Genomic DNA, 21,430 nt, shown 5'->3' with positions numbered 1-21,430 from the left:
TAATTTTCCTCTTTCTATGTCACAATGAAAAAAGGGAGAAAGACAATTTATTTGGTTGAGGACTAACACAATGCCGTCAGAGAAATAAAGATAAGCCCCAGATTTGGCTGACATCAAGTGAAGTTCAGATATGTAATTTCACTTGGTGTATTTTTATATGGGGTAAATTAAATGACAGGTATTATTATGAAGACTGAAGATAGTTGCGTTTTCAAGGGTTTAAAATATGTGCTTTACTGCTGTAAACATACAGATTCAATATAACTCATATTACATACCTGAAATGGGCAGGCATGCTGGTCAAAGAGCTTGACTGACATCTAGCTGTGCTTTTTGTAACGTATCATTTGGGGTCTTCTCAGTGATGTAAATTCTAGGGTTACATCAGAACCAATGAGCCTGCATTTTAAATAAAAATGCTACATTGATGTGCATTAAGTTTGAGACTACTTAGATTTAGAATTCGATGACATATATAGATAGGCACATATGTATTCAAGTTAGTTATTTTTCATATTAAATAATCATCAGCTTATGCTGCTTGCATACACTAATCAATAAAAAAGTTAGCCACCCCCCACCTGGAATGGTCATTAGGCTCTTGGACAAGTACAATATTTACTTTAAGTCATTAAGGCCACTAATTAGTAATATTTTACTTGAGTATTCTGGTTGCCTCCCCCACCCCAACACACACACTTAGAAGTAGTTCCTGAAGGAGAGTGATTTTCTAAATAGAGTTCTAGAACCTTCAATCTTGGTTAGAAGATCAGTGCTATGTAAGTGAGCCTGTATAGTAGCTAGCTGGCACTAATTATGGGGACCAAGAAGTCAACTTCCAATTGTATTACATCTCAGTTTGGTTTTAACAGTTTTAAACCCCTGAACAAGATGATTTCACCTGGAGGGTGTCACTATGACTTCAATGCACCCTTTACGCTCGTACAGCACCAGAAACCACAATCAAGCACTCTTTTCTTCTAGTGCCATTACCAAAGAAGAAGCATGCACATTCCCCCTGCTGTGGCCCTTGCCCCTACACTGGATCCCTACATCAACTTGTAGTCTATCTGGACCTTAGTAACTCTTCAAACAGTTTTAGCTCTTTTGTATCCTGTCCTTCAAATGAGCTGTTACTGAATGGCCACCACTGTCACAGAGTTCAAGGTTCTTCCAGTTACTTTTCTGTGACTCTTTTGTGACTCCTTTTCACATGAGAATTTTTTTTTATAATAACAGCATATGGGTATAAAAATAACTGTATACATCAGACATTTACCAAATAACAAATCATATATCTATTTTAGAATAATTTTATTATTTATAATAGATGAAAAGCAAATTTTGCATACTAATGAGCTGGGTGTACTTATTTTTACATAAATAATTGAATCTTGACTGAATTTTTGATACTGCAGAAATCTTCAGCCTTTATTAGAATTAATTGATAATTTATAGTCATTAATACTCAGAGTGCTGCTTGCATGAATACATATTATAAAGTGTCAGAAGTATATTTAGGATAATTTTAGATATTTCTGGAAATTAAGCTCTAATATTGAACCAAAATTTATTTACTGGATTTTTAAAGTGAAACTCAAGTCAATAATTAAACCAGCAATTTTAAAAATCAAGCTCAATATAGTCCAAAGACTAATTTGATACCTGTTGAGGAATGAGTAGGAAATACTAAAATTCTGTTTCCACAATTAAATTAAACCATTATGCTTGTATAAAAACATAAAACTTTTTATGTGTAGTAACAACACTGAGTTCAAAACATAAAATGGTCTTGAGTCTGAGATGAGATGTTTCACCAGTATTTATTGGCATTGTGTGGTGTTACAGTACATACAGTACAAAGTGTAAATGTCGTGTGTTCAGAACAAAGGTTGCCAGGAAGTCATGTGAGACGCTTCTGATTCATTATGTATTTGAGTTTGAATTGCTTTTTTTGTAAGTAATTCAAGGCTCACATTTTCACACTAAAGCCCCCAGTGCCACAAGATAGTAATACTTTACCTGCCTAGAATAAAGGAAAAGCAGATTCCCCCCAGTGCCACAAGATAATAATACTTTACCTGCCTAGAATAAAAGGAAAAAATACTTTACCTGTTGAGATTCAAACAGGAAACTAGACTGTCCTCAAATTGGTAGTTAGCATAATAGTTATCTATGACTTGCTTGTCAACTAGAATGTAGTTTAAAACATGATTTGGTAGATAAGAAAATGAAGATTATAGAACCAAATATATTTCCTTTATATTTTTTCTACTAATAGTTTAGTATTCTAGCAGGTGACTCCATCTGGTTTAAGTTATCTCCTTGCTGAGTGTTATAGAACTCTAACTCAGGGAGTGGTATTCTGTGTGCAGCAGAAAGATAACAGCACATCTCTGTGCCTGATTCCTTTTTGCTTAAATACCCCTAATTTTGCTTGAGCCCTCCTTGTTACTTAGCTTCTTTGGGTGTATGGATTGTAGTATGGTTGTCCTTTACATAAGGCTAATATCCTCTTATAGGTGAGTACATACTGCATTCGTTTTTCTGTGATCACTTGTTCTTAATCCATCCATCTGTTGATGGGCATACCATTGAATGAGTGTGTCTACATCTTAGCTGATGTGTATGATGCTACAATGATCATGGGGTTTTAGTAACAATAATGTTACACCCTTTCAGAAATAGATTTCAAGCATTAAATTAACATACTCAAGCATTTTTAATGATTTTGAAAGGCATCATTTATTTATTTATGTATGTATGTATGTATTTATTTATTTATTTAGGTTTTTCGAGACAGGGTTTCTCTCTGTAGCTTTGGAGGCTGTCCTGGAACTCTCTCTGTAGACCAGGCTGGCCTCGAACTCACAGAGATCTGCCTGGCTCTGCCTCCCTAGTGCTGGGATTACGGGATTACAGGTGTGTGCCACCACTGCCTGGCAAAAGGTGCCTGTAATCTTTTTTTTTTTTTTTGGAGCTGAGGATCAAACCCAGGACCTTGTGCTTGCTAGGCAAGCGCTCTACCACTGAGCTAAATCCCCAACCGGCATCCTTTATTGAAATGTCCACTTTGGTACCTGATAATGTGAGCATCAAGTCAACATTTCAGAGAACCAAACACATTCTAGGAGCATCTGAGATGATCCAGGGTCCTATGCTGGATGCTTTGTGAGAGACTAATTGTGCATGTGGCTGCTTCACTAGTATGAATATGTTTGTATTTCATCAGCAGAGTGAATAAAGCTATCACTGTAGAGAAGATGTTTTGTTATTGAGTAAGTACTTGGCGGTATGGCCTCAGCCTCTCTAGGCAAAGGCCTGGCCAGTCAGCTGCAGGAGCTCTATTATATGAGAGGGGTTGAGCTATAGTATGTGAGAAATGCCTCTAACACCACCACTAGGTTCTGGGTTCATTCTGGAATCTGTTTCCTTATTTGCCTCAGACTCAGTTGTACTTCTCATTCTTGAATAGAGAATTTTGGGGGTCTTCACTTTGCTTCAGGGAAAAAGGGGGAAATTTAGTTTTCAGTAGATTCAGGAGCCAAGAGTTTAGATTAATATTCACATGGAAAAAGAAAGCCAGAGACCCAGCTAAGGTGTTAGTGGCCTGAGTGATCTATTTCCTTTTACTTTCCAATATTAATAATATATTTTACTTAATCTAATGTATCTAAAACATTTTTGTTTTAATATATATTCAACATGAATTATTCTTTATTTTTAAAATCATTTATTTTATTTTAAATTATGTATGTCTTTGTGTGTGGGGTGTGCATATGAATGCAGGCATTCATGGCATCAGATGTGGGTGCTGGAAATCAAACTCACTCTGGTACTCTTCAAGGGCAGAGAGCACTCTTAACTGCTGAGACACTTCTCCTGCCTCATTAAAAAAATACAGAGTATTTATTTTTAAAAACATTTTGGGATATATTGTACAAAACTGGGCTTTATTGTGAAACTTTCATATGGGCGTATGATGAACTTTTCTCATAAACCCTCCTTAGCCTCTCTTACTCTCTCTCACTCCCTTTCATCTCAAGCCTCTTCTGTAACCATCTCTGTTGTACTTTCAGGTTTTTCTTCCCTCCTTGATCCATAAATGAGAGAAACATGCTACTCCTGGCTTGTTTTGCTTAGCACAGTAATGTACAGTACAGTTCTCTCCGTTAGATAAAATAGCTTACAAAAAAACAAAAACAAAACATGATTTTGTTCTTGATGGCTGAATAGGACTAAAAATTTCTTTATGCAATGATTTGCTGCTGGGTACCTATGCTGATTGTGTAGCTTGGTTGTGAACAGTTTTGTAATAAGCACAGGTATGTAGAAGCTGTGTATGGTGCTGACTTTGATTCTTTCAGGCTTACATCCAGGAGTACTATAACTGGATAATGCAGCAGCTTTGAGTTTAGGGTATGAAGGGCCTCCAGTCTGGTTTCTCTATTAGCAGCAGTAATTTGTTTTCCCACGAGCAGCATACAGAGATTGCTGTCCCCTACATCCTTGCCAGCATTTACCATTTGTCTTCTTTTCTAACTTTTTTTGTTTTTGTTTTTGTATATAAATGCATGTTCTTTTGTGAGTTTGGATAGTCCCTATTTTTCCAAGACAATGGGATGCATCCTGAAATTATTTGAGAGCCTGACAGGATCCAGGAATGACTTTTCCTTTTATCCCTCACAGCTTGTGTTCTCTGTTGTGTTGTGGGGGTAGATGACTAAGAGCGGGTTTTTGACTTCCACCCACCCCCAAACCATGCCTCAGATTTGGAGCCTGGTGATTGGCTATTTTATTTATTGTTATTATTATCATCATATTTTAAATATCTCCTACTCTTTGAACTAAAATATTCACGGAAGCTTGAGTGGAGGGTATGATGTACACAGAGCAATTTGTGCTAACTCCTAGCTAGGCTGGAAGAGTAGCTCATTGGCAAAGCATGTATACAGTGCAGTCAAAGTGTCCTGCTCTATCTGCAGAACTGTGTAGAACATGGAGACAGATACCAGGAAGAGCAGCAGATAGCATCGGACCAGAAACAGAAATAAAGCGGAAAAACAGGTGTCAGCTATGCCCTCCCCAGTTCTAACAGCAGGAATGATGGGGGCAGAAATGAGATAAACCAAAATGTTTTAGAAGATGTCAAAGAAACAGGGGAAAAAAAAACAAATTAAGAGAATAATTGAGAAAAATAACAAAAGGAAAGAGCATCCAAAGAGTAAAAAGGGGGCTAGAGAGGCGGCTCAGCTCTCAAGAGTACATATTGCTCTTACAAAGGACTTGACTTCCATTCTCTGTACCTGTATTGGAATGTTCAAAACGGCCAATTCCAGGGGATCTAGCTCCCTCTCCTGATTCTCTAGGCACTTGTATTCATGGATGCACATACTGCCCTCCCAGACCCCCCCATCATGGAACACAGATATACTTAATTAAAAATAAAGTAAAGCTTGCATTTTCAAAGTGGGGGGGAGGTGAAAAGAAATAAAACAAGAAAAATGTTACTTCTTAGTGCAAAGGTTCTAAAATATCATAAATTGACCCCTCCTGGTGTGTGTGTGTGTGTGTGTGTGTGTGTGTGTGTGTGTGTGTGTGTATGTATGTATGTGTGTTTGTGTGTGTGTAGGTCCTTCTACCATGTGGGTCCCAGGGATTGAACTCAGGGTATCAGACTTCATGGTAAGCACCTATACCTGCTGACCATCTATCTGGCCCTTCTTTCTTTTCTCTGTTGCTTACTAGTCATTGGTGGGAGTGATTTGATTCCAGACTGTTTGGAATGGTGTTCAGTTTCTCTGCTCACTAACCCAAGGCAGCATGGAGCCAAAGTCTTCCCTTGACTAGAGTTTACCCTGGACAGACTTGCTTGTGGTACTCTAAGACTGAGTTCTACTATGTGTTTGCATCTCAGGTTCCCCTTTGAAGCCCATATGGAGGGGAGGGCAACAAGCTGTAGTAGGTAGAGAGGATGCAAGAGTTTCCCATTTTTTTTTTTTTTTTTTTTTTAGCTATTTAAAATTTTCTGAGGCTTAGTCCTACATGCCATCCCATGTACCTTTTCAGTCTCCAGACCCTCTTTACCTTCCTGGCTTCTGATTCTTAAAGGAAAGCAACTTCCGCTCTGTTCTAAATCACTTATCCTATCCTTCCGTGTATGTTTTTCTTTGAGCTTGCTTCTGGGGTCTTCCTTCCAGGCTACACTGAGTAACAAAGTAGATGTTGGACCAGCAAGCATGACACTATTTTCTATGAGTTTCAAAAACCAAAACCAAAACCAAAACCAAAAACAAACAAACAACAAAACAAAACAAAACAAAAAAAGAAAAACAGCCAGTTTGGGCTCAGCTTTTCTAATTATAGCACCAGGCTTCCCTGCTAAAGAACACTGAGTACTTTCTCAGTGTTGCACACTCTGCAGCTCCCTGATCAGCTGACTTAAGTTGGCTTCTCTGCTCTGCATCTGTTCTTGTGCCAGTTTTCCCCGGTGTCTCTCTCCCTCTTTCTCTTTCTGTTACTTCTCCCGTCCACCACAGCCTTGGGTCTCACAGGCAGTTCCTTCTCTCCCTCTGTTCCAATAACTGGAGTCTCTGCTTCTTTCCAAGTCTGTATGTGTCCAACATTACACTGTAGTATGTTCTCCCATTGTTTGTAAACAAGAAGCTGCTTTCTGTCCATCAGCATTCTCAACCACGAGAAGCTGGGAGTTGCTGCTTGCATCCAATCCTGTCTTTGCTTCCATGGTCAAGTTTTCCACTAACGTTCAAGTATTTTCGGCTTTCAGCATTTGGGTGTTTTTGCTTATCCAGTTTATGAGCTGATGAATGAGGATAATGCTTACCTTTAGAAGAACAGACCCAATATATACATCATCTGCAAATGTCCTTAAGCTTTTGTGTCCATAGCTGCCTCACCAATATGTAAATATATTGTGAATTCCTTGCTTCTTATGTGTGAGGTGAAGGTCTTTTTTTGTTTTAAGCTTCTGTGACTCTCCCAATCTGTTGTAATGAGAAGCGGCTGCTCTCATCTTATTTTAAACTTGTGAACTTCTATGGATCTTTCTTCTCCAATGGTACTGTTTAGAGAGGGTCAGGGCAGGGTTCTGTGTGGGAATACTCAACATAAACCACCAGAGACATATTGGGGAGGCATGTGGAGGATATGTTGAATGTCAGTTATGTGGTATTGTTAAGTATTAGTGATAATTGGTGTTAACGTTATGTGATCTTCTTCCAGGAGCTAGGAAGCCAGTGTTTTATGTTTCTGTCTCTCAGAGTATTGTACCCATGTTATGGTGTTGGTGTTGACATCTTCAAGTGAATGTGATAAAATTGGAAAGGGACCACAGATGAGCAATGCAATTGATGAAAGGCACAGAAACAAAAGATTCCTGGTTTTGGCTTTGTCAGAAGAGCTGGGGCTGCTTTAGTGGGGGAACTTAAAGGGGATTTTTACTGGGCTTTAAAATACTAAATAATTATTTAAGTGGTGCAGATGATCCCTTTTTGAGAATCCCTGTGAAAGTTGATGGAAAAACATTAAACAAAAGAACACTTTTTTTTTTTTTAAAGAAACACTTTATTGGGGATAAGAATGAGCATCTTTAGGAAAAAAGGACTCTCCTTTTTACTATGTGTGGACAACAAATTACATGATACATAGGGTATATAGTTGAGGTATGGGCTTCTTCAGAGGCTAGGCACAACCTCAGTGCCTCTTCTAGTACTGTGTTATGTAATCTAGATTTTCTTCTATTCATAGACGGATGTAAGCACAGATTCTCCTCACAGTTGGTGTTGGGGCTGGGCCGAGGATATTGTCCTTGTGTGTTTTATGTCAACTTGACACAAGATAGAATAAAAAGGGAAGGGGAACCTCAACTGAGAAAATGCCTTCATCAGATTGTCTGTAGGAAAGTCTATTGGGGTATTTTCTTGGTTGCTAACTGATAGAGGACGGCACAGCCCACTATGGGCTGTGAAACTCCTGGGTAGGTAGTCCTGGGTTCTATAAGAAAGTAGGTGAGCCTGCTGTGAATTCTTGCCCTGACTTCCCTGTCAGACTCAGTTTGTTTTAAAAGTCTCTTTGTAGGTAATACTACCTGTCTCGTTCCTTCAGGGTCTTAATCATAAAAGAAGTGAAGTAGGTGGAGGTGGGCTGATCAGATAAACTAGCCTTTCTAGTCACTGAGATTTTAAATGGATATCCTTGGTTGGGTAGGTGGCCTGATGCTAAAACACATGAGCTCATTAAGAAGACTCTGAAAGACAAGGTAATGCTGGCAATGACTGTAGCCTAACGTTTCAATGGAACGTTGGGGTATTTCTGGTGGACAGACCCTATTACTTCTCAGGTCCCATTGGGCAGTGTCTGAATGCAAGTCTGACTGTGAATGGCCATGTCTAGGGAGAAGCCAGGGACAGAAGAGAAGCAGGTCTTCCTGTCTTATGACAGAGACATAGGCAGACAGACAGACAGACAGACAGACAGACAGACACACACACACACACACACACACACACCATACACACACACACACACACACACACCCTCTCCGAGGATAGTCAATTCATAAAAGGTAGGCTGGGGGCAAATCAGAATCTGATCATTTGTCAGTAAAATAGTCCTGCTTCTTAAAATAACCCAGAGATGTTTCTGTGCAAGTAACTCTCTATGGACATTTGCTTCTATATATTTATATATTTGAAGTCTTTATGTAGAAAGTATATCTTTAGCTTCAGTGAAGACATAAACAAATACTCTGTCACATGCCCAAATAGAAGTCATGAAACAAAATGGCGGAAGTCACATAAGTTATAATATTTATGTCTCAAGGGTGGCTAAACTTAGCTGCAACATCTAATTTGCAGTGACGTCTTTCTTTAACAAGTTTTATGAGAGGAATGATTTAAGTCAAGGAGCAGCAGTGACTCATTCACATGGTGCCCAGTGGCTGAGCTAAGTTTAGAAACAAGGGATGCTAGTGCCTTCTGGGGCTCAGGTTTTTACTGTTAAGTCATTTTGCTCTTCCACGCTGTTTTTGTTTTTTGATTTTTTTTGGTAATCATTCACTTAGATAAAACCAGAAACTTGTAAAGCAATCGTAAAAACTCTCATTTTCCTTATTTAATTAGTTAATTTTAAATAGCTATCTATTTTAGTTTCTATTTTTGGGTTCCAGTCAGTTGGAGTTTATTTTGGTTGTTACACAGTTGAGATTTTATCAAGTTCAGTTTTGCCTTTAAGTTATAATAAGGCCATTAGCAATTATATATAGGAATGCAGAGACAAATTTAAAGAGTAAGAAATTCCTTTTCCTATAAGGATGGACTAATAAGATGAATAATAACTTGTTGTTCAACATTCATTTCCAAAACATTAATACCTGAGCTAGGTAGGTACTAGGGCTACCAGGAAGAGGAAGATTACCTTCTGGGCGCCCATATATTTCTTGGAGAAATATGGAAATGCAAATAGATGATTATGAGGCAGGAAGAGAAATTTAACAGGAAAGATCAGGTTATAAAAATGACTATGGGAAATGGGAAGAGGTATTGATGAATTACATACTGGAAAACAAGCTAACTATTCAGCTAGTGAAGTCATGCTTATTGGAGGAGAACCTACAACCATCAATTTATTAAACCAGCATAACCCCTAACAACAATCTATAAACGATTGTTCTCATACCCTCAGATAAGTGTAATCTTCACCCTTCATCAAAGAAAGTTCTCTTTGCAACAGATGGAGCTGACTATAGAAAACAAAATCAATTAAGATGCAGAGCTGGAGCCCAATCTCAATGGATATGTCTATAAGACAGTCCTAATCCTGAGGCTCAGAGAACATTTCAGAAGAGGGGGCAGAGAGATTGCAAAAGCCAGGAAATCTGATAGTTTTCTGTAAGAGGCCTACACAAAGAATCAGGGGCAACTGAAGAAAGCTTGGAGTGGAAGATGTACTCTTCCCCAGGGAAGAGCATAGCAATTAGTTGTTCAGTGCCAAATGGTCAGCTCTGAAAACATATATACAAGTAATATTATACAGACTGAGTAGGTTATATTTAGGAATATATATATATATATATATATATATATATATATATATATATGCATGAAATAACAATTAATGCAAAAAGAAACTATGAGTTATTGAAGGAGAACAGAAAAGCAGAGAGGGGTATATGAGAGGATTTGGAGAAAGAAAGGGAAGGAAAAATATTGTAATTACATTATCATCTTAAAAAAACAGACAAAAGAAGAACAGGAGAGTCTGAGAGTTGTTGATGAGTGACAGAGGGGAGGAGAATTGGGCTTTATGGGAGACAAGCTAGGGGTGGTGGCTTGTTGTAGAATATTATTTTAAGATGTGTTACATTTGTTTATGCTCTGGAATATTTGTTTAATGATGCAAAGATGTGTTACATTCTTTTATGTTGCATTTGTTTAACTCTTTGAAGCTGTGTTACTGTGCCTGTCTAAAACATCTGATTGGTCTAATAAAGAGCTAAATGGCCAACAGTGAGGCAGGAGAAAGGATGGACAGGATTGGCAGGCAGAGAGAATAAATAGAAGGAGAAATATGGGAGGAAGAGAAGAAAAAACAAGAGAACAAGGAGAGGAGGATGCTAGGGGCCAGCCACACAGCCAGCCACAGAGTAAGAGTGAAAGTAAGATATAGAGAAGTAAGAAAAGGAAAAAAGCACAGATGCAAATGGTAGATGGAATAATTTAAGTTAAGAAAAGCTGGCAAGAAACGAGCCAAGCTGAAGCCTAACATTTATAATTAAGAATAAGCCTCCATGTGTGATGTGTGTGGGTGCTGGGTGGCGGGCTTCCTGAAAGACCAAAAGAGTAAAAGAGTGGAAACAACCAACAACAGTGGCTGTTTTAGGTAGTTACTAATATGTGCTAGCACTTGGAAACAAGCTGCATGAGGAGCAGCCATGACTGAATCCCAATACACAAATGCTGCCTTCAGCTGGATTGCTTAAAGGGAATCTTGGTGGGAATTATAGGAGGAAATTTAAAGTTCATGATTCTTTAAATTTCTTTCAACCTCAAGATTTTCCACAGATAAGGGCTGATACACTCTTGCTAACTTATCAGGTGAGAAATGTGTTAAGACTTAGGGCCAGTACTTCTTTTCACATGTGATGTACTATGTGTCAGGGAAATATTTTTAAAGTTAATTCTGAAATTACATGAAGGAAACTAAAAAAAAATCTTCATGGACAGAGTGCACTTTAGACAAGATATTCAGATTGTCAACACTGAGGAGAAGGTTTCAGCAGGCAGCACATTAAAGCTCTCCAGGTGGTGCCTGCATATAGATAAGACTGAGCATCAATGGTGTGGGGCAAAATGTAGTCTATGGACAAGCATCAGATTCCCCCAAGAACCTGAAAAACATGCCTGGATTCAATCTGATATCTATTTATCAGAAATTCTGGAGGAGAGGCTAAACCAATTGAATTTTAACAAGTTTTCTAGGTGATGATACTGTTAGATTGAGGGTACCATTCATTTCAGAAACTTGACCTTCCTAAGGACTCAGCAACCCTACGTTTCACTGATTTTCTACCTATGACTACTGCCTCTCGTAATAGGGGGCAGGAGGGACAAGACACATTTGTATTTCCTATAGGAAGAAATCTACATATACACATTTTTAAGTACCTTAACCTACGGCGTCATCCAAAAGGTAACTCAGGAGGAATACACGACTCAGTGGCTTTGTATGTGAAAACCCCTGCTAGTGAGGAGAACAGATAGGAGGAGATAAGGAGAGAAGCAGGGAAGGAGCCTAGAGATTTCAGAAAAGAATGATTACTTAGCCAGAGGGGCAAGAGTAGACTTTGAAATGAATGACTATCTTTGTTTCTACTCCTTATGTAAAGATAGGCTAAAGATGAAGTAGAAGACAATTCTCAAGGTTGTACCTGCTGTCTTCACAGGTTGCTGGTTCTTAGAATAAAACATAATTTGAAGGTTCAGTTCTTATCTCACTTGTTGGGTTTGTAGTTGCAAGCAGCATAGACTGTTATATTCTGGTTATAGCAAGAACTTGCTTGGCCATATGTCTTAGTTAGGGTTTCTATGGCTGTGAAGAGACACCACGATCATAACAGTTCTTAAAAAAGGAAAAGATTTATTTGGGGTGGCTTGCTTGCAGTTCTGAGGCTCAGTTTATTATCATTATGCAGGCAGACATGATGCTGGAGAAGTAGGTGAGAGACCTATATACAGACAATAGGAAGTGGTCTGTCTCACTGGCTGTAGCTTGAGCATAGGAGACCTCAAAGCCCATTTCCCCAGAGAGGCACTTCTTCCGACAAGACCATACCTGTCACTTTCTTTGGGGGACAATTTCTTTCAAACCACCACATCTTATAAAGGCTATTTTCTTCATGGCTTTCTAGGTAAGAGTCAGCATTGCTTCCTTTTTCTGCCTGGTCCAATTGTAATTTTCAAAAAGACCTTTACTGAGGAGAAGTGAAATGGATACAGTTTTGTTCAATTAGAATAGTGACAACTAAAAGTTAACTGAAGTTCTTTCATTACTCATTTGACAAATAAATGTGCATTCCACTCCAGAGACACAAAGGTGAATTAGAAACATCTCTAACATGAAGAGGCTCAGGGTCTCAGGGCAAGACAGATAGAAAGAAAAGTGTAGAATAACACACTGAGAGAAGACATTAGAAATCTATTCTACGAAGACCAGGGGTGGGTCAGGTTTCAGGGGACCCAAAACTTGTACATTTTTTGTGGGACCCATTTAAAGAAAAGAATATGAAATTATTTTTTAAAAGGATCCTATTTTTTTATGTGCATGTACGTGTGTGAGAATATATGCCATAGATGCCTGCAGAGGTCAGGAAGGGTATCAGACCCCCTGGAGCTGGAATTATAAATCATGCATCACCCACCATAGGTATTGGAAATTGAACTTGAGTCCTCTGCAAGAGCAATACGTGCCCTCTTAACTGCTAGGCCATCTCTCTAGTTCCAAGAACACAAAATTATTTTTTTTTAAGTTTTTAAAAGTGAAATCCTTGAAATGGAGCCTGAGCTGAAGCCATTAGCCTACGGGTGCCTGTGTTAGGCGGGTCCTGCTCTGGGCTGAGCCTCCTTTTATTTCTCTTATTACTCGTTCTTACTTTAGTGACTGGCGGTTAGAGAGATTTAATAAACTGGATGAAAGAAGAAAGACCATTATTCAGGAAGAAGAGGCACAAACAACATTGGCCTTGTTCAACTTGAGGCATCCCAAACTTTAACTTTGGGTTGACATTGGTCCTGTGTAAGGTCTAGAAGCATCCCTTCATAACCCACTCTCTTTTGGTGAGGTAATTGCCCTGAGCCTGAAGTGTCTGTAACAAACACTGGTGTCACATGATTCTCTCATTCACTCCTAAGATCTGGATCATTGGGTGAGAAAGTTGCATCCATGCTAGCTTCAAAAATCCTATCCTGAGTATTTTTGGGGGGAGAATGGCATTTACTTGTCTTTGATTTTATTAGAAGCCCAAATATTCAGATACATAAACCTGTGGGATACATTACTCATTTGAACCACCTCAATGATGCACAGTCTTTCCTCAGAAAGGAGAACTCATCTGTATTTGTAGTCGGATAGCTACCCATGTCTGTTTCTCTCATCTGTCATCACTTATTCTCCTTTCAGTGTTTAATTCAAGAAGTCTCTCAATTTAGACCTTATTCACTTTGCCATCATGCATGGCATGCCTCAGCCCCTTTATGCTCAGTGCCCTGGCTGCTTCGACTTTCCCAAGCATTCCTCATACAGGTTACTTACCACAAATTCCAGAACTCCCATAATGGTTCTTCCATTGGCAAGAAGAGTCTTCTCTTGGAAGTGTGTCACTGTGGCTGTCTTTGTTACTTTCCTACTTATGTGATGAAACGCCATGACTAAAGCAACTTAAAAAAGAAAGCATTTAATTTGGGTCTCCCATTTCCAGAGGGCTAGAGTGTCTGACCATCGTGGGCAGGAGCATGGCAGCACACGGACAAGCATGGGGCTGGAGCAGAAGCCAAGAGCTTACATTTGATCCACAAACACAAGGCAGAGAGAGAGGGGAGAGCGGAGAGGGGGAAAGAGAGAGGGAGAGGGAGAGGGAGAGGGAGAGGGAGAGGGAGAGGGAGAGGGAGAGGGAGAGGGAGAGGGAGAGGGAGCGAGAGCTAACTGGGAAAGGTATGGGATTTTGAAACCTCAAAGTCCACCTCCAGAGACACACTCCTCTAACGAGTCCACAGCCCCTAGTCCTTCCCAAACAGTTCCACCAAGCTGGGGACCAAATATCCAAATATATGAGCCTATGGAGGCCATCCACATTCAATCCACCACTGTAGCTGGGGATCTTCATATTTATTGCTTTTCTTTGCTGCCATTGGGATTTGTTTGAAGAGCCTGCATTTCACTGCTTCTCTCATTTCAAGTTTTTTCTATTATTGGATATTAATTTGTTTTCACTTCAAAAAACTATTGTATCCTGAAGCTCGGGTATTATTTTGCTTTTATTGGTTGATCTTCCATGGGTAGGTTTAGTTTGTGAAAATTTATTGAATTTTATACTGATGAAAGATACACTTTCATGTAAGTATCCAGTATTTAACAAAAAGTAGAAAACCTACGGTAAATATTATCAAGCTGCTCATATTTGTATACAAAGCTATTGTTATTTTTGCTTTATAAATACAACATGATTGAGTGGTAAACTTTATTAAATTCACTTGGTCAATTGATTTTAAGGAAGTGTATTGGTTTCTATTCTCACGCCCAACACTAAACATTATCACTTACTTATAAAACTTAGAAAATATAGAAACAAAACCATTTAATTCTTATGATTTACATTTTGGTAAGTATTCAGGCAGTTGAACATAGCCCAATTTAGAAATTGTAAGTTGTAAAATCAATCTGTCATTGTATATTTATACACATACATATGTATTTATGTATACACAAGAATCACGTATGGATATGCATCTCCATATGTATAAACATGTGTAAATATATATGTTACAGATCCCCACATGCACATTGTAGAGAAACTGGAAATGTGGAAACCTAGAATAAAAATATTTAGCTAGATTATCTTTAAACTGCATGTACTATGACCGTAATGTCTAAAGTTTCATATCTAAAGCTATAGACAAAGTCTTTAAAGAGGACGCTAGTATTGAAATCATTTCTGATGAAAATTTTTTATTCCTAAATAGAAACATTAGTACATTTTAATCTAATAGAAAGGCACCTTGAAAGAGAGGACACCTATTATTGTGTGCACAAATAAAATCTACAAGCACAGCTCTAAGGATAAAGAGACTTTCAGGTAGCATTTCAGTAAACATTCCAATGAAATTTAACTCATGCTTTGAGTTGCATTTTGCTTCATCTGAGAACAAGTACCTAGAAAGACAGGGTGCTAATTCAGGAGTGATTGCTGCCCACAGGTGCATCTTGTCCTCAAATGTATCACTATGTTTATACTTCTCAGCTCTGACAGTCCTCCATCTTTCACACACAGGGTAAAGTGCCTACAGCTACTTCCAAATTCTTAGAGAATACAAAAAGTGTGTATGCTGAGCCCTCCTAAGACTGGAACATTTGTCACCCAAGCAGTCCTTCCTAAGCATGCTTTTAAAGAAAGTTTTCAGACTAGATATCACTAAGGTTATTTCTCAGAAGCAAATTATAAGGATAGGATTCTCAGAAAAGCAATTTAATCTGTGGGAAACCTCTCCTTGCGTGCCCTCAGAGAGTATTGGAAAGTGTGACTTGGAAAAGGAAGAGCCAAGCAAGAGGACAGTGTGAAGACTAGCTCAGCTAAGAGGAACAGCTGCAAATGTCATCAAGTTGCCAAGAAGTCACAGTTTTGTTTTCTGTACTTGTCAGTCATGGGTTGAGGGGTGCCCCCACCCCACAGGGGATAAAACTTGTGACAGCCCATTCAGGCAGCAAAGAGAGTTCAGAATGCTACAAAAAACTAGATGGAAGTGCTTGCACTTGGGATTGTAAGTGCACTGGGATGCAGCCCGCAAGCCAGTGGCTGAGAGATTGAAGGCCAGAGGAGTGGGTTCACAGGGAGTATGGCACAGGGCAAGGCATCAGAGAAACCCATGTTTTCATTCATATAAGCAGATACTCCATGGTTTCAGTGTCACCATTTCTCATTGCCACCATAAACAAGGGAGGACTTTAAGGTGTGGGAGGGAGATAATGCCAATGATAACCTAGACCCATATTCTTGCCATGTTTGGCTAAACACTTTGCATGTGGTTTTTTGTTTCAGGCCACTGTGTTATAAGTCACTTTTCCCCAGCTCATTCAATTACAGCTGGATCTTCAATACTGGATAAAGAGCAACTTCCTTTTCTTAGTCACTCACTGTCCATAGCTGTCCCCAGGTGTATTCTCTAAGGCTTGAAGATGAAGCCTCTGACTTAGTCTTGCAAAGGTGAGGATTTGAGAGGACCAAAGTTTTAATGAAGACAAGCGAATCTTCTTAGGGTACCATTTCCTGAACGACACGTACCATGGATTGTTATTGTGTGTGTGTGTGTGTGTGTGTGTGTGTGTGTGTGTGTGTGTGTGTTTCTTGTTTATGGTCTTCATTGCTTCAGTTATGCCAACCACTAGAGCTGAGTTCCAGCTGTCAGTCCATGGAGGACTAATGTGTTGTGAATCAATTAGTGGGTGGGTCAGGTTCTCTTCACCTCCCAGAATGCTATGGGCCATAACAATGGGCTTCTCTTTTTGCTTTTGAGAATAGGAAGAATAGATTTTCTATACAGTGACTGTGTGAAAAATGACACCTCATTTAGCTTCTCAATTCCTACTATCAATTTCCTAGTGAAAAGAAGGGGTAATGGAACCTTCTTCAAAAGGTGTTGAAATTCTTCATTGTGATAATTATACAGAGGGTCTAGTATATAACAGGGCTTAAAAGTATAGAATGGCATCAGGTGCAAAAATACAGTTGCTTTCAGGGTAGCTGGCAGAAGAGTTTGTGCTTTTCTTTTGAGTAATTAGATGTGCAGTTTTTACCAAAGGTTTGCAGATGGCTTTAGTCTATTCCTTAAAGCTTCATATGCTGGAAGCTTTACCTCCTATCCCACCATAATGTGGCAGTGTAAAACCTTTAGGAGGTGAGGTAATTACCAATGCAAGATAATTGGGTGATAGGGTATGCTTCTTGGAAGAGATCAAAGTAGTTGCAGTAGGAACCTGATTAGTTCCCTTGAAAATGTGATTTTATAAAGCAAGGTCACTTTGGACAATTGATCTCTTTTGTATACAGTGTTTCCCTTCATGCTGGTCTGTTGGAGGCTGAATATCCAAGACTAAGAAGCACTATCAGTTCTTCCTGTGTTAAGGGCCCGCATGTCTGCCATATTGTAATACAGACATGAGGGCCCTTAACACAGGAAGAACTGATAGTGCTTCTTAGTCTTGGATATTCAGCCTCCAAAACTGTGAATTAAATACATTTTGTTATAAAGTGCCAAACCTCAGGAATTTCATTATAGCAATGTATTTTATTACAGCAACAGACTGATTCAATGTTCCCCATGGGCTTTGTCTCTAATAAGCCTTTCTGAACCTTGACATAGGCCATGTCTTTGAAGGTCATGCCTATGTCTTTGCCTTGTGCAGAACCTTAATTTCATGTAATCTAGTGTTGACAGGGGGTTCCTGCGCATCCTTTCCTGCTGCTGTCATCAGGTGGAAGAGCTGAATTGTATGTGTTGTCCCTTAGCCCCACAGTTTAGCTCTTGGGGAGATTCAGGTTCCTGATAGTACTTTCATTAACCACTTAATACACTCAGGAGCCAGTAATACTGGAGGCATCCTGTTATCATCAAAGAGAAAGTATGTCTCAAGTAGGTCAAAACACATTTGTTTCCCTACTCTTCTGTCCATTCAGAGTAGATTCTTGCTGCCATGGTAACAGAGACAAGAGCAAGTAAGAGTTTTTGAGTGCCCTAGATGCTTTTGTACAAGGAGAGAAGGAAGGTTGAACTGAAATGTGGACTTAAAATGAAATATCATTTCCATCTGCCTCTCTCTGAAGAGGGCAGATGTCATGAATATGCCCGAATCGATTTTTCAAAGTAAGTGTAGTCAGTCCTTGGATTTGAAGATTAAATGTAGAGAAGTGGAGAGAAAAGATCTCTCTTGCTCCTTCACAAAAAATTTCATACATGGTTTTCTTCTGGGGACATTTTCACTCTTGCCTGTATAAGGGACTCAACACAGCAGTTTGGAGAAAGTTTAAAATTTACCCCCATTTCTTGGTCTCTCAACTCACTCAATCTCTCTCTCTCTCTCTCTCTCTCTCTCTCTTCCTCTGTGTGTGTCTATATCCATCTCTCCCTTCCTCTCTCTCTCTGCATATGTGGAGATCAGAAGATAATTTGTAGGAGTCAGCTCTGTCTTCCACCATGTGGGTCTTGGCAATTAAACACAGGTCTGCAGGCTTGATAGTAGATAACCCTACTAGCTGAGGCATTGCACTGGTCTCTGGTCTCTATTATTTTAAATATAAAATGAATAAACTATATTAAGAACAGATTATTTTTGAATAAATAAGTGAAAAGACTTAAATTTGGTTTGGAGTTTAGTGGAAAGTGAGTTTCACTTACATATTGAATTGCCTCATCTGTGAATCTCCCCTGCATTTGGGCTAGGCTTCTTTGCCTCTGCCTCAGCACTGAGGTTCATATCTGTGCATCCATACTCTCTTCTCAGTTCTGCCATTTTCTGTTCATTTTTCAAAGTATGTCCAACACACAATCACTCAATACAGTGAGCTCTGGGCATGGTGTGACCTTCATATACCCAACAACGTGGGCATAGTGCCTCTCACTTTGTAGTCTCCATGACTCAGCCTGTTCTCCTCAGCCTACTAGGAGCAGAGAGATTTCTTGAATCCCAGTTACTCTCTCATTCTGGACTATAGTTTCTTGGTGTGTGTGTGTGTGTGTGTGTGTGTGTGTGTGTGTGTGTGTGTGTGTGTGTGTGTGTGTGTGTTTGTGTGTGTGTTGGATAATAGATTGAGAGTTGCCTCCAAAAACTTGAAGTTGGGGACTGGGAAGATGGTTCAGTAAGTACAGGGATTGCCTCACAATTATAAGAACATCTAGAAATTTTGTAAAAAGCCAAGCATGGTGGCATGTCCAGGGAAGGCAGAGATAGGAAGATCCCTGAGACTTGTTGGACTGCTAGCCTATCCCAATCTGCAAGTCTCAGGTCCCAGTGAAAGACCATGTCTATTCAAACAAGGGGAGTTGCTCCTCCACCCACATATGCACCCCAACACGATCATGCTCACATGTCCTCCAACAATATCCCCTAGAAACCTGAGGTTGGAGGCCTATAGGGTTGAAAAAGGTTAGGCTAAGAGGATCTGAGCAGAGGAGATGGAGACTAGGGGTGACTATGATGCTGAAGCAAGCAAGGACAGGTAAATCTGAGCGGGTGCTGTCAGGTTGTAGAACTCAGCTGGCCTCCGGGATGCTCCTCTTCCTGATTGTGGAAATGGGACAATTTACTGAACATTTTAACACCAGTTTCTTAATCTGTAAAGTAAAATTGGCCTTACCTTAGAGTGATTTTTTTTTTTTTTTTGAGACAGGGTTTCTTTGTGTGTAGCTCTGGCTGTACTGGAACTCACTCTGTAGACCAGGCTGGCCTTGAACTCACAGAGATCTGCCTGCCCCTGCCTCTTGAGTGTTGGGATTAAAGGCATGTGCCACCACCACCCAGCCAACACTTAGAACGATCTTTTTTTAAAAAATTTATTTTAATTTTACATATCAGCCATGGGTTCCCCTGTCCTCCCACCTCTTGCCCCTGACCCTGCCTTTCCCCAGCCCCTCCCCCCCATTTCCATCTCCTCCAGGGCCAAGACTCCCCTGGGGATTCAGCTCAACCTGGTAGATTCAGTCCAGGCAGGTCCAGTCCCCTTCTTGCAGGCTGAGCTAAGTGTCCCTGTGTAAGCTCCAGGTTCCAAACAGCCAGCTCATGCACTAAGGACAGGTCGGGGTCCCACTGCCTGGGTGCCTCCCAAACTGTTCAAGCTATTCAATTGTCTCACTTATCCAGAGGGTCTGATCCAGTTGGGGGCTCCTCAGCTTTTGGTTCATAGTTCATGTGTTTCCATTAGTTTGGCTATTTGTCCCTGTGATTTTTCCAATCTTGGTCTCAAAAATTCACACTCTTACAATCCCTCCTCTTTCTCTACAATTGGACTCCTGTAGCTCCACCTGGGGTCTGGCTGAGGATCTCTGCATCCACTTCCATCAGTTATTGGATGAGAGTTCCAGCACGACAGTTAGAGTGTTTGGCTATCCGATCACCAGACTAGTTCAGTTCAGGCTTTCTCTCAACCACTGCCAGTAGTCTACAGTGGAGGTATCATTGTGGATTTCTGGGGACCTCTCTAGCACTTTGCTTCGTCCTATTCTCATGTGGTCTTCATTTATCATGGTCTGTAATTCCTTGTTCTCCCTTTCTGTTCTTGATCCAGCTGGGATCTCCTGCTCCCCTAAGCTCTCTTTCCCTCGAACCTTGTCCTTCATTACCCCCACTCACGTCCAGGTTGTTCATGTAGATCTCACCCATTTCTCTGTCATTGGGTGATGCTTGGGTCTTTCCTAGGGTCCTGTTTTCTAGGTAGCCTCCCTGGAGTTGTGTAGCAGTCTAGTCATCTTTGTTTTACATCTAGTATCCTCCTATGAGTGAGTATATACCGTGTTTGTCCTTCTGAGTCTGGGTTGCCTCACTCAGGATGATTTTTTTCTAGATCCATCCATTTGCCTGCAAACCTCATGATGTCATTGTTTTTCTCTGCTGAGTAGTACTCCATTGTGTATATGTACAGCAGTAAACCCCAAAGAAGAGAAGTACAGACACACTACCATAAAAAAAAAAAAGAATAGGAATGAACAGTTACTGGTCATTAATATCCCTTAATATCAATGGGCTTAATTCACCTATAAAAAGACACAGACTAACAGAATGGATATGAAAGCAGGACCCATCCTTCTGCTGCATACAAGAAACACAGCTCAAATTCAAAGATAGACACTACCTAAGAATAAAGGGCTGGGAAAAGTCTTTCCAATCAAATGGTCTCAAGAAGCAAGCTGGTGTAGCCGTCCTAATATCCAGCAAAACAGACTTCAAACTAAAATCAATCAAAAGACATTTTATTAAACATACTTAGGAGGCTGGGAAATTGAAGGGCAAGAAAAGAATTTGAAGAAAATATGTAAAGCCAGGTACATTAATGTAAATAGAAGTCGTAAGCTGAATGTCTAAACCTGTCCAAGCTATGCTTTTTGTTGGAAAAATCTCCCTCCCTCCCATTCCACCTCTCTCCTGCATGGGG

Source organism: Onychomys torridus, chromosome 23, assembly GCF_903995425.1.
Source record: "Onychomys torridus chromosome 23, mOncTor1.1, whole genome shotgun sequence".
Lineage (NCBI taxonomy): Eukaryota > Metazoa > Chordata > Mammalia > Rodentia > Cricetidae > Onychomys > Onychomys torridus.
The sequence above is the reverse complement of the archived record's forward strand: the minus strand, read 5'-3'. Positions refer to the sequence as shown.